This window comes from Cyprinus carpio, chromosome B9 (assembly GCF_018340385.1).
Source record: "Cyprinus carpio isolate SPL01 chromosome B9, ASM1834038v1, whole genome shotgun sequence".
Lineage (NCBI taxonomy): Eukaryota > Metazoa > Chordata > Actinopteri > Cypriniformes > Cyprinidae > Cyprinus > Cyprinus carpio.
This window is the reverse complement of record NC_056605.1, coordinates 34,014,011-34,026,706: the sequence shown is the minus strand read 5'-3', so window position 1 is coordinate 34,026,706 and position 12,696 is coordinate 34,014,011. Positions and strand designations below refer to the sequence as shown.

Sequence of the window (12,696 nt, the reverse complement as noted above, 5' to 3'; positions counted from 1 at the left end):
TTCAAATGGCATAATCTTAAATGTGTTTTTGGATTGTAGATTGTGATTTTCCCTCTCCTGTGACAACTTTTGCCCCGGGTTCTCTTCTATGTATACACATTTGTGAAGACCGATTCCCTTCTGGTGAGTTTTAACAGTGCTATTATTGCCCTGCACTTTGAAGGGTCAGGGGCTTTCCCGTAGATAAGTGTTAGAGGTTCCTAACCTCCTCCTTCAGCTGGAGATAATACAATCCGGCTGTTTCTCCATGCCGCCATAAAGGAGGCCGCGACTTTGAAAGTCACTAGTCCACATCCCTCTGGCTTTTGGGCGTGGGTCATTCTGGAGACTTTCCCTCATAAGAAGCCGGAGACAATGCCTTTTCTCTGGGTTTTGGAGGGAGGGTTTTTAGAAGGGGGGAGGTTCTCCTCCTGAATGCTTGTTTTGTTCACAGAGTTCCCCCTGGGTTTTTCAGGGATGTTCGTGTTGAAGGTGTAAAAATTGTCTACGGGGATTTGTCTCGGATGTGCTGTTATTGTGTTGTTTCCCTAAGGTGTTAGATGGCTTACAACAAGGTATACTTTACATTAGCTTTTTCTTCCAGTTGCAAGTAAGAGGGGTTGTGGGGAATTGCATGCACACCTGGGCCACTGAAGAGTGATTTTTTTCATTATTGTTGGGTAGCTGATGCACAAATACTGTTCCATTAATACAAATATTTCCTAACTTACTGTTTAGTGGGTCAAATTTGACCCACCAACACTCATTGTTTTTAAAGAACTGCTTGGACTGGAAATACTGGTTAAATGGTTTTATTTCGTCTTGAAAAAATGGGGTGCGCTTTTCTCATTTTGAGTCAAGAAATGTGATGCAAAGTTTCAAAATACTCTAAGTGGTATTTTTGAGAAGCTGCACACATTTTAGGGCTGCACTGATGTGTGTGCAGCATGACTTATAATTGGTTTCCATTGACATTCGCCCAAAAAAAAACCAAACTTTGAAAAGCAGAAAAAAAGGGAGTCGGGGGGGGGACAAAAAAAAAAAAAAAAAAACAAAACTTATGTAAACTTGTAGTCTTGTCAAAAGAAAATGAGAGAATTTGAATTTTAAGACTTGAGTTTTGATTTTCATTTGTATTTTCCTCAAAAAAATGAGACTTGTCTTCTGAATGCAGGGTCAAGGCGAGGTTTGCCATTTTTCGATCATTTCATTCAGCTTTTGAGTTTAACAGTCTAAAAAGTCCTGTGAAATTAACGTTTTTTTTTTGGTTAGTTTTTATTTTATTTATTTTGGGATCTCAAGTTAGGGTCTGTTGCGGCGGAAATGAAAAGGGGGCTGAGAACCCGTTTTACCCTTTAGAGGGTTTGAAAATCTGACATAACAAAAAAAAAATTTGCAGAACCATGTCACAAAATAGCAATTACCTAATGTAAATAAAAAAATATGCAAAAACAAATAAATAAAAAAAGCGAGATATTTATTTAAACAGTAGTTGTGTTAATTTGCACCTTACTTTAGTCTAAAAAAAAAAAAAAAGGAAAAATTGTTTTATTTTTTGGGTGTCTTTGTGCAGCTCAGGCCTAATTTTGAATGTAACAACCATATTTGTGGTCAAATGCCTGTAACACCGAGGAGAGTTGATTTTTTTTTTTAATTACATTTGATTTATTTATTCCTGACAAGTGACTAGAGGTTTTATGTATTTTAAACCGGACTTCTGTAGTCTTTTTCTCATATTGGGTGTTTTTTGGCAAACGCTTGGAAACCATGGAGGTCAGGTTGTTGAGATTTGGTCCAGTATTTTTCAAAATACACGGAGGGTTAATTAAACAAAAACAGTTATTGATTATAATACTCAAAACAGGGGCTTTTCATTTCAAAAAAAATAGCGTTTTAAAAGTCAGGAGCTTTAGAGCTGTATTTTAAACATAAAAGCGGTGGGCTTTGTGTTGTCCAGCGGTTGACGTATATCTTAAGCTGTCGAACAGACCAGTTACGCCGTCAGGGTCTTTCATCATTTGGGGGTTACTGGGGGGGGGGGGGACACTTCCTGCACAACCATTTGACTTTTCCCACTCACTCCCCTTTGCATTTTTCCAGTTTAAGGTCATATTTGTGCCGGTGGTTCCAGTTTTCAAAAACCGGTCCATCGAGCGAGCGTTTGAGATGAGGAGCGTCTCGGGGAAGCTGAGGCTCAGCGAGAGTCTCTTGACATCAGACAGGCGGGCTCAAGAAGCGGGGGGGGGGGGACGTCCTGTTTTTTTCACATGTGGAAAAGCCTTGACATTTTACTGGGGGGGGCCCAACACATTTGGCCTCGGGGGCGCTGTGAGGATCAGGAGGAAAGGGTGCAAAAAAGGTGCAATTCAGTGCTAACAAAGCTATTTTATCAATGAAAGTCTTTCCTTGTGAAGTACAAACATGTTCATGTTCTCCATCATATGCATGTCAGATAAATACAGTCACTCAATTGAACAATGTCAAAAGTTTTTAAGGAATAATTAAGATTCCTTTAAATGTTCTATGCTCCCATGAGGCTGCATTTATTTTGATCAAAAAAAATACAGTAAAATTGCCTGAAATATATTACAAAAAAATAAAACAGCTGTTTCCTTCTATGGTGAATATCTGTTAACTGGAATTTTATTTCATGTGATTGCGGCAAAAAGCCTGTAATTTTCAAGCAGGGGATCATTACTCCAGCTCTTCAGGGGTCACATGATCTTCAAGGGAAAAAAATCATTCTAATATTGGCTGAATTTGGCTTTGCTCAAAGAAACATTTTATGGGATTATTATCAATGTTGAAAAAACAGTTTGGTGCTGTCAAAATATTTTTTTGTGGAAAAAAAAAATGTAAAGTAAGAAAAATAAAAAAAAAAGTCAAAAAAAGAAAAGAAAAATTGATCAAAAAGTGACAGTTTAAAATACCTTTAATTAAGTGGTAAAATAAAAAAGGATTTCTATTTCAAATAAAAATCATGTTTCTTATGAACTTTTTCTATTCTTCAAAAAAAATCCTGGGGCAAATAATCACAATGGTAATTAAAATGGTATCTGACCAGGTAATAAATTAAAAAACAATATTTCTTTTTTTTACGGATTTTTGATGAGCAGGGGAAGAGACTTCTTTTAAAAACATTGAACACATCTTACGTATTTCAAAACTTTGACCAGTAGTGTATAATACCATTCTAATCTCAGTTTTAAATATGTACAAAATCATATTTTGTTGTCCCTTTTATCCAATATAAACCAGTGGACACCACTGTTGTGCGTGTTTTGGGTGCAGGGGGGGGTGGGGGGGGGGGGGGGGACACTTGATTCAGTCTAACATTGTAAAAAACACCGGGGAAAAATAAATGTTGGCCAGTTTTATCCTACCAATAACAAACAACCGCTTTAAATGCAGTTCACGGGTGAGTCCCATCCAGCATAGGTTTTATGAAAGAGTCTCAGCTCCATGGGTTTTGTGGTGAAGAGATTTGCAGCGCTGGTGTTCCAGGGGCTGCGGTCGAGCGTGTATGAGCACACAGACACCCAGCAGCTGACAACACTGCAGGAACACTGTGGGCACAAAGACTTGTTGCTCGGACCGAATCGTAAGCAGAACGATCTGATCATTGAGCTCATCTGAAACACTGACATGATTCGCATTGATTTCAGTCTGGCTGCGTGATCCTGCATGATCTTCACTCTGGCTGGTTAGTGTGATTGCATGTAAAGCTGAAAGTTTCCCACCATGCTTTACATATGTGGGCATCTAATTTTAGTTTGAAAAGTGTGTGTGTGTGTGTTCCGAAAGGAATATCTAAATACTGGCCGGAGTATCGTGCATGGTTATTGTTTTCAAGAGTAACACATTTTGTTTGTGGATGAAAACATCCAGTTGTCATTGCAAAAATAAAAACTTTGTAAATGTCTTCACAAGTCTAGAAAAAGATAACTCCTATATATATATCATATGTATATATATATATATTAGGGTTGGACAGCCAAAATTTATATAATGATATAATTCTTATTTTCGTCATAACGATATAATCTCAGATAGCGATATGAGCACATTTGGTCTGAAAATAGAAATCTTGTGTTCCGTGTATAAATGTTTGTAGATCATCACTTTTGATCAATTTTTAAGCATCCTTGCTAAATAAAAGTAATTCATTTACTGTAATTTACCCCCCACCCCCAAAAAAAAACAAATAAAACTAAATAAATAAATAAAATAAAGAAATAAAAATAAAAAAACAAAATTATACTGACCTCCAAGCTTTTGATGGGTGGGTGTAGTAGTGTGTTGATAAATGTTTACAAAATAGCTTATTTCGATAAATGCTGATCTTTGGATATTTCTATTCATCAAAAATTGTCAGATAAAAGTAACAAAACATAAAAAAATACTCTATGCTGTTTTAAATATTGTGATAAATCAGCAAAAAAAAAAAACATCATTTTTTTTCATGGATTTCTGAAGATCCCATGTGGCACTGACGACTGGGAGTAAATGATGCGATGAAAATACAGCGTGCGCATCACAGAAATAAATTACAGATTTTTAACAGATATTCCACATAGAAAACAGCTGTTTAAAAAAAAAAATAGTAAAAATATTTCAAAAATGTTTATAACTTTTTTTTTTTGTACTTTGGATCAAAATATTAAATGGGCACCAGGGGCTTTGGTGAGCAGCAGAAAATAATTTCTTAAAAAAAACAACAAAAAAAACACAACAAAACACAAACAAAAAAGCTTCAAAGAATCTTACTGTTTTCACAAAAAAAACGGCCTTTTGACTGGTACTGTGTGCTGATTAGAAAACAAACCAATGATGCTTCAGCCGGTATTGTTTACAGAGTATAAGAAAAAAAAGTGATCTGAGTTGCTGCAGGCGAAAACAGAAAACAATTGAGCAACAAACAAAAAAAAAAAACATGTTGCTTATTCAAAATGCAAAAAAATGATTGTGTTGCCCAGCACAGGGAGGGCGGCTGGTGAGCGGGGCATAACACAGCGAAGGTTTTTCCCCCGGTAACGGGCTGTAATCAAGCAGGCAGGCTGGGCTTACCAATATGAACGCTAAACTAGTATCAGATAAAAATAAGAAAAATGCCTTTTGTGAAAACTTTTTTCTGAAAGGACAAAAGTCGGGTTACCCTTCAGAGATGACAATCAATTGAATATTTAAAACAACGCCGCAATGAGCTTTTTGATTTTGAAACGTGGGCATGTCCTCGTGGTTTATTCAGTGAAGTCAAACACCGAAAAATAAATCAGTTTATGGGAAACACTGGTAAAGTATAGCGAAGTATCGAAATATGTTTACAAACAATCACTGGGGTATGTTATTGATGCAAAAAAATAAATAACTTGCGATAATTATGTTGATACTTGGGAATTAGTTGTCCAGCCCTAATATGATATGTGTGATGTGTGTGTGTATAGATAAATATATCCTAAATAGGGTGTGTAAATAAAGTTAATTTAAGTTATTTTTTAACCTTGGGATAATCAAGTATTTGGAGGGTTGGGTTGAGTGCAAGTAACAAATGATGACTGGGAATGTGCTACAGAAAGCACCCGGGGGGGGGTGGGACAAAACTGGGTGTTCCAGTGGAAGGAGTTGTCCGGTCTGTCTGTAATGCTGGTTTTTTCCTGTAAAGTGACAGCAGAGATGAGTGTGCTGGGTGAGCTGACCCGTGGGGGGGGGATCTCTGCTGGATTTTATGAGGTGTGGTCGCCCCCCCCCCCATGCGATGCAGTCCTGTGACCTGCTGCGCCGTGCATCTTAACGAATGTTTTCTGGCCACGCTGGAGGTCAGGACCATTAACCCTGGTGAGGAGCTGCTGTTGCCATAGCGAATGGAGGTTGATGCTGAGGTGCCAGTGGGGAAAAGTTTACAAGTGTATTGTAGGGCCAATCCCTCGGGTCCCCGCAGCGGGGGGGCGGGATTGAGCGGGTCGGACTTCACATTGCCAAGTCCTGCTTTCAGAGTGCTTTCTTACTTTCTATGCTTTGGTTTAAGCACAAGTTCTTAGTGTCCTTATGTTATTTTTCCAGGCTAACTTTGTGGTTCTAGTTACAAATGCAACCGAAATATGGGTCATTTGCTGTGTCAAAGGAGGGCTCCCGGCCGGAAAAGTAAGAAAGGCCCAGTTTACAAAAACTTTTCTGGTGGAATGGGGGGGGGAAATGGGCATAATGATGAAAGAAAAGTAATTAATATTAAAAATTGCCATTGGGGGAATGTTTGAGTCATCCATATGTTTGGTATCCACCTTTTTTTTCCTCAACGCGGAAAGTAAGTCCTATGGGATGAGACTTCTGTTTTCCTTAGGGCCGCTATACGAGGAGGAATAACCACGTTCATTAAAAACGGATAAAAACTGTTTTGCAGTACAACCAAACCAGTGTGTTTTATTAAATAATAGAATAACAGATTAAAATAATATGATAGGGGGGGGGGGGGGGACCCCCCCAACATTTGTTCAATTATCACGGGGGCAGCAAACAACTGTTTTTGTACAGCTTAAAAATTAGCTGGAACGCAAACGGAGACCGAAGGCTAACACAACCCATAAAACATTTACCAAACATGGCGGGACAACCACCCCATTTTTACGTGTGCAGGGAAAAAAAAGGTGGATAAGGTGGGGTCAAAACAAAACAAAATTTTCAGCTGAAGATTCAGAGCCCCAAATTACAGGGGTAAAAAATTGAACAATTCAAGCAAAAGACAGGGGCATCCCAAATCATTAGATGTTACAATTTTTCACAGAAGGATTGGTTAGCTCTATTAGTCAAAGTATGGGTGGGGACTTCCACGGCTGTCTTTGTGTTGTATTTATATGCCAGCGGTGACATTACCTTCAAAAAAACAAATGGGAAAAAAAAAAACACTTTTTTGGGTGTGCTTTTCCCAAAATATTAGCAAGAAAGTATTAACGATATAATTTTAATATCCCCTTTAATTCTGGTTCTTTAAGTTGCACGTGGTTTCCCTGGTGATCTCATTCATTTTTAGACCAAATATGCGGCGTTGTGTACAATAGAAAAATAGGTTCGAGGAGCCCAAACAGCAAACATTATTTTGGGGATTTTTTTCTCAAAAATGCGGGGTGGCCCAGCAAACATTGGAGAAATTTGTACACCCAAAAAAAACACGAAACCTTTTTTGGGTTTTTTTCCTCAAAAAGGTTTTGCATTGGGGACTGGGTGGTCCTACTTAAGAAATATTTTAAAGCAGTCGTCGCCTTACCTCGTTGATGGTGAAGCTTTTAGGTTTTTTGTCTGTGAGCGGATTAACAAACTTTTTTTCTTTAGTAGTCCTTTATTTTTGACTAGGGTCCCCCCCAGTATGGTTCAAAACCAGGAGTCTCAATGCGCGGCTGGGGGCCTCCATAAAGTTACATTTTTAATTTGTACACACTTTAAACGGGGGCTCAAAAAAAACCACCACAATCCATGTTTTTTTTTTCATTTGGTATACAAGCAAGATTTACCGTTTTCATTTTAAAGAGAAATATTAACGAACAAATTAATGGGGTTGAAACTAGAAATGTATCCTAAAAAGTTTTCCTCTATCATAAACAAACTTGCCCATAAGATTATACCTGTCAGAATGCCAGAAAATGACCTTTTAAACAAAAGTGTTTTATGCCTATAACTTTTTCAGGGAATTAACTGGGGAAAATATGTAAATATCCTATTAGGGGGGGAATTATGGTTCTTAACAAAAACTTGGTCTTTTGGGGTATCTTTTCATTTTTAAAAAAAGCCCTATATGGTTAAGTCCCACAGGTGTGAGGATCTCAAAATGACTCCATGTGCAAATTCATTTTGATCCATTTTCATTGTTCAAAAATCGAATGTCACTTAGCATGAATCTGATACAGTCTAAACTACTATTACTCTATCGTAAACTACATTGACTGGGATATTACAAAAAATCCCAACATGAAAAAAAACAACAAATGTTTGTAAGTAACAAAAATGTCTACCTATATAATACAAAACGCCAGGACCTTCTCTGAGAAATAGAAAATGGTAATAAAAGCTCAAACAAAAAAACCAAGGTTAGTTAGGCACACATTTGTAACCAAACTGAAAAGGGCACTAACACTGTGGTCCTGCCAAACGCCTCTGCAATTGCAGGTGTGTTACTTTCTTCAGTGGGAGAAGGGAAGCATTGCAGAGCAGCTTCTGGGCAAGCATTTTGTTTCTGGTTAGCCAGTCCTGTCTCTCACCCGTTGACTTAGACCCCGGAGAGGTTTCCTGGCCTGGGAAGGTTGGTTTTTTGTCCAAGCGACGCTGCCGTTAAACGACTCCTCACCCTTCCTGCGTTAGACGTGAAATCCAAAGCAATATGACACCAGCACGTCTTGATGGTTTCTGGTGGTTGTAAATGGCTTGGCTTCAGTAAGAGCCTGCGGTGTGGTGCTGTGGTAATATGTGGTTATAAACGTATGCCGATTGGAGGGATTGTGAGGTACATGAGTGTGAGTTCACATTTCGCTTCTGTTTCCTCTTTCTGCCGGCGACGGCAGGACGATTCGTTTGACTGTTGCGTGTTTTTATTCTCATTTGGAGGTCACTTTAAAATGAAGGTCTGGTGAATGTATAAATGTCAATTTAGTGGCCCGAGCTCCGAAGCCAAGCATAGCGGAAAAAACGCTTGTATTTCCGTGAAGGTACGCATGATCACGTTGCCTACAGTGAATTTTCAGCAGCCAATCGTTTAAGAAAGACAGGTTATATCCCTGATTTTAATTTTGTTAATGTTCGCTAATTACAGAATGATTCTGTGAATTAGTTTATGAAATGTCCATATGCACAAGAAAAAGTTTCTAAATACATCACAAAGTCATTCAATCAGTTATTTATATGAATTTTTTTAACACAACTAACACAAAGCATAAGCAAATAATAATTTATTTATTCTATTTTATAATTAATAAATTAATTTCAATGAAATTAGACAAACCAGTTGCTCATTTGTGCAAATAAGAATAATATTACACATTTTTGTAATATTTACGAAAAGTTATAAGCCTATATTATCAATTTATTTGATTTAGTTTATAATTTACAAACATTTTTTGTTGTGGTTGGCAGAACATGATTTGTATTTAATAAATGAATTTCAGTTAAATATTTTACCTCAAAAACGTTGCTCATTTGTGCACATTACCATTTTTTAATGCAAGATAGTGATTGTCTATTTTTTTTTATTACGATTTTCAGTACAACAGTTTTGGATTAAGTTAATAACTGGAATATATACGTCCAAGATCAGGCGTCTGCATAACATATTCACACTAGTGTGCTTTCTGGCCGTAGTCCTGATTTGTTCCTTCACTTTTGATATAAGAATGAAATCCATGGACTACATATATTAATCTGATCAGATATGGTGGGTTGTTTTAATGGGAGGCCCCTGTGCTTCAATAAATGGGTTTGCAATTAGGTTTTTACACCAACCAACGCATTGCCGGCTCACATAGATCGATTCCTAATTTAAACCGGTTGGTTGTAGGAGTATTACAAACCGGCCCGAAAAGTTCGACTTGACATGAACTGCTCCAGCATCTGTGTTTTGTGGAGTCTCTGCAGTTTAATCATGTCTCTGTCCGGAGTGGGACGAATTATGATTCACAGAGACTCTGAATCCACAAAAGACGTCAGCGTCGCTTTGAGTCGTCCAGGATGTATCAATGAAACCTTCTTGTACTTCTCTAGAACTCGACGGAAATACATCGCGAGGCGCAGCTTGTATTGTGTTTGAAAGCAGCTGCACTTTCTATTTTCTTCTCTGTCTCTTAGAACGGTTAGCGGCGCAGTCATGAATGACGCTTTGTGTAAGAGTCCTGTGAGAGAATGTCAGCAGCCCAACCTTTGTAAAAGCACCTTATTGAATTGCTTTGTATTATCCTGCATTAAAAGACTGAATATAACATGAACAAATAGTGTATAGAAGTGCTGCCTTTTCCAACACGAACCATTCATGAACAGCAAATTCAGGGCTGGAGAGTTTACGTTATTTATATTATTTTTAATTGAATTAATTAATTATTGAGAATGATAAATAATAATAATAGAAAGACGTGATATTGAATATGTTTTTATATTATTGAGTTATTAATTTGAATTATTAATTTATTTGTAGTTATTTATTAATTATTAATATTAATTATTTTTTCGCTGCTGTTCGTATTCTTTTCGTTGTTGCTTAATCAGATTGTTAGACTGAGTCGAGGCAGAGAGGTTTTAATACTGACACAAGGCAGGAGAAGAGGAGGACACTCCTTTCACATGACTGAGAAACGTGTACTTCTGAAGTCGACATGACTCTACAGAGACCTTCATAGAGGGATGTACCGTGTTGGTTACCTTCCAGTGTCCCTAGTTTCTTAGATATCTGAAAAACAAACTTTGCCTTTCAAGAACTGTTTTTGTTTCCAGTATATAGGTTTTTGAACAGTCTTGAATTCCGCAGAATAGCCTTGAATGTTCTGGGAATCTGGTTAACATTTGACTTGTTTTCATTCATATGAGGACGACAGTAATTGCCTGCTAGTTTTGATGAATAACTGTTGGCATCATTTGTGTAGTGCTGCTGCCTAATTGTAGCTACATATCCAAATAAATGACCTAAGAAATATTCTGTTTATGTTTTTATATCATATATATATATATATCCGTATTATATAATATATATAATATCAATATATATAGATCTAATTTATATTGATATTTTTTTTTTTGTTTTTCCCCGTTCGTTTTTATCATGCATTGCAATCGAGCTTTAGCTCTTACTTGAAGTTCATTGAGGTTATCCATTTGATTTTACTTTTCTTGCAAGGATATAATCTGTTCTCTATGTTTTTCGTTCAGTGTAGAAATGGAGTGTTTGTCAAGAAACCATCGTGTTGGCTTCAAAAAGTTTGACAAATCTAAAAGGTTGAAGGATTTAGTGTAATGTCTTACTGTAAATGGTTACAGTAGTGTTTTGGTGTGTTCGTGCTGGTATGCCTGCGCGGTTGGACAGATTGGATCTCAGAGTTAAAGTCAGATTGAAATCTCTGTGTTAGAACTGAAGCTGATCAGAGCAAATACAAAGATCTGTGCCCGCTCAAGCTCCAGGATCCAGAACGAGTTTACAGATTCCAAGTATAAGCTTGTTTGCATAACATAATATCCAACAGTTTTAGTTTTTACCTCACAATCAAGACACTTCCGTCCTTTCACAACAAGACACCGAAGATCACGGGGCAAGATGTCATCGGTCACACTTACCTTGAGGTGGACACTGACAACGTTTAACATTCCTTTTTATGGTCCACACTTTGTACCTTAGCATTCCAAGTGACTGAAAAGGCGTGAAGTTTTGAATTTTTTTAAAGGATTTTTTCCCAAAAAAAAGTGTATATTATTCTTTATAGTATTTTGTTATTGTTTTGAATTATATCTATAGAATTTGAAGCCGTTTCTATTTAAACTATTATAACAATTTGGAGCTTGTTTTTTCATCCCTTTAAATATCCAGAAATGATGTCCATTGATTTTTTTTGGGTTCACATCCATAATGCACCAACAGTCCACCAGGTTTCCCGTCCCAAACCAATGAAGCCTAACAGTTAAAAATTCAATTTGAAAAAAACAACCCTAACATTTTTAACACTTGTCATCATTCCGAGTTATTAGTGGTTCACTGTTTATGCTATTATAGTTTTTTTGTTAATATTTTGAATTAGAATTTTACTGTGACGTTTTCTATTTTACTTTTTAGTAAACACAACAGTCAATCAAAAAATCTCTAGTTTATTAATTTCAATTGATTTTTTTTTATTTATTCAGTACCTGGCCAACTCACTGAAAATAAAATATTAGAATTATATATATCTATAGATATATAGCTACTATATATATTAATATAATTACTATATATATATTTTATATATATATATATATATATAATATATTAGAGAATACCCCGCATTATTTCTTTATTTTTTGACTTCTGTTTTCTGTACATTTGACAGTAATGACAGGCCTCCTGAAGTCACTGTTATTGATCCTCAAATCTCAATATTTGCAGCTGATAGTTTAATCCACTCTGTTTAATCAAGCAGGGAAACTTCTGAGCCGTGAGGTTTTTTTCTGTGTGCATCACTGTGTGAAGAATCACCATGTGGGCAAGAGAATGTATTTTACACAGTTGAATGAAAGGAATCGAAGGGATCCTGGTCCTGTGTGTGTTGTGTCCGGAGGTCAGAGAATGTGTTCACTAATCCACTTCATATTACTGTATAGACAGCCACATTAGACACCTGTTCTGTCTCTTCCGGAAGCTCTTCTAACACTTTCCCTCCGCAAACACATGTAAACATGTAATTAGGACAGTGGAAGCGTTTTAAAAGTGCATCACGCAGTATCTGGTGCCTCACCAAGAGAGGAGGGCAGAAATCATACGAATAAAACAGCAGCCTGTGTCAATATCACAGTTTATACTTAAATCATGCACGAGATCTTTTTTTGTTACAAATGACGTCATGCATTTTATGAAGAGTCCAGTTTATATAATGGAGATCATTTCAAAAAGCTTCACAGGAAAATAACAGAATCATGAGCAAATTCATCAATTATCAACTAATTAAATTTAATCTGTCAGTCACGCTCTACATAGACAATAGAGTCATTATTCAGATCCCACTTGCA

The 12,696-nt window shown here is 36.8% G+C and overlaps 1 pseudogene; it reads left to right on the top strand.

The window, feature by feature from the left end:
• Positions 1 to 3,441: 3,441 nt before the first annotated feature.
• LOC122138366 overlaps positions 3,442 to 12,696 on the top strand; it is a 33,584-nt pseudogene continuing 24,329 nt past the window's right edge.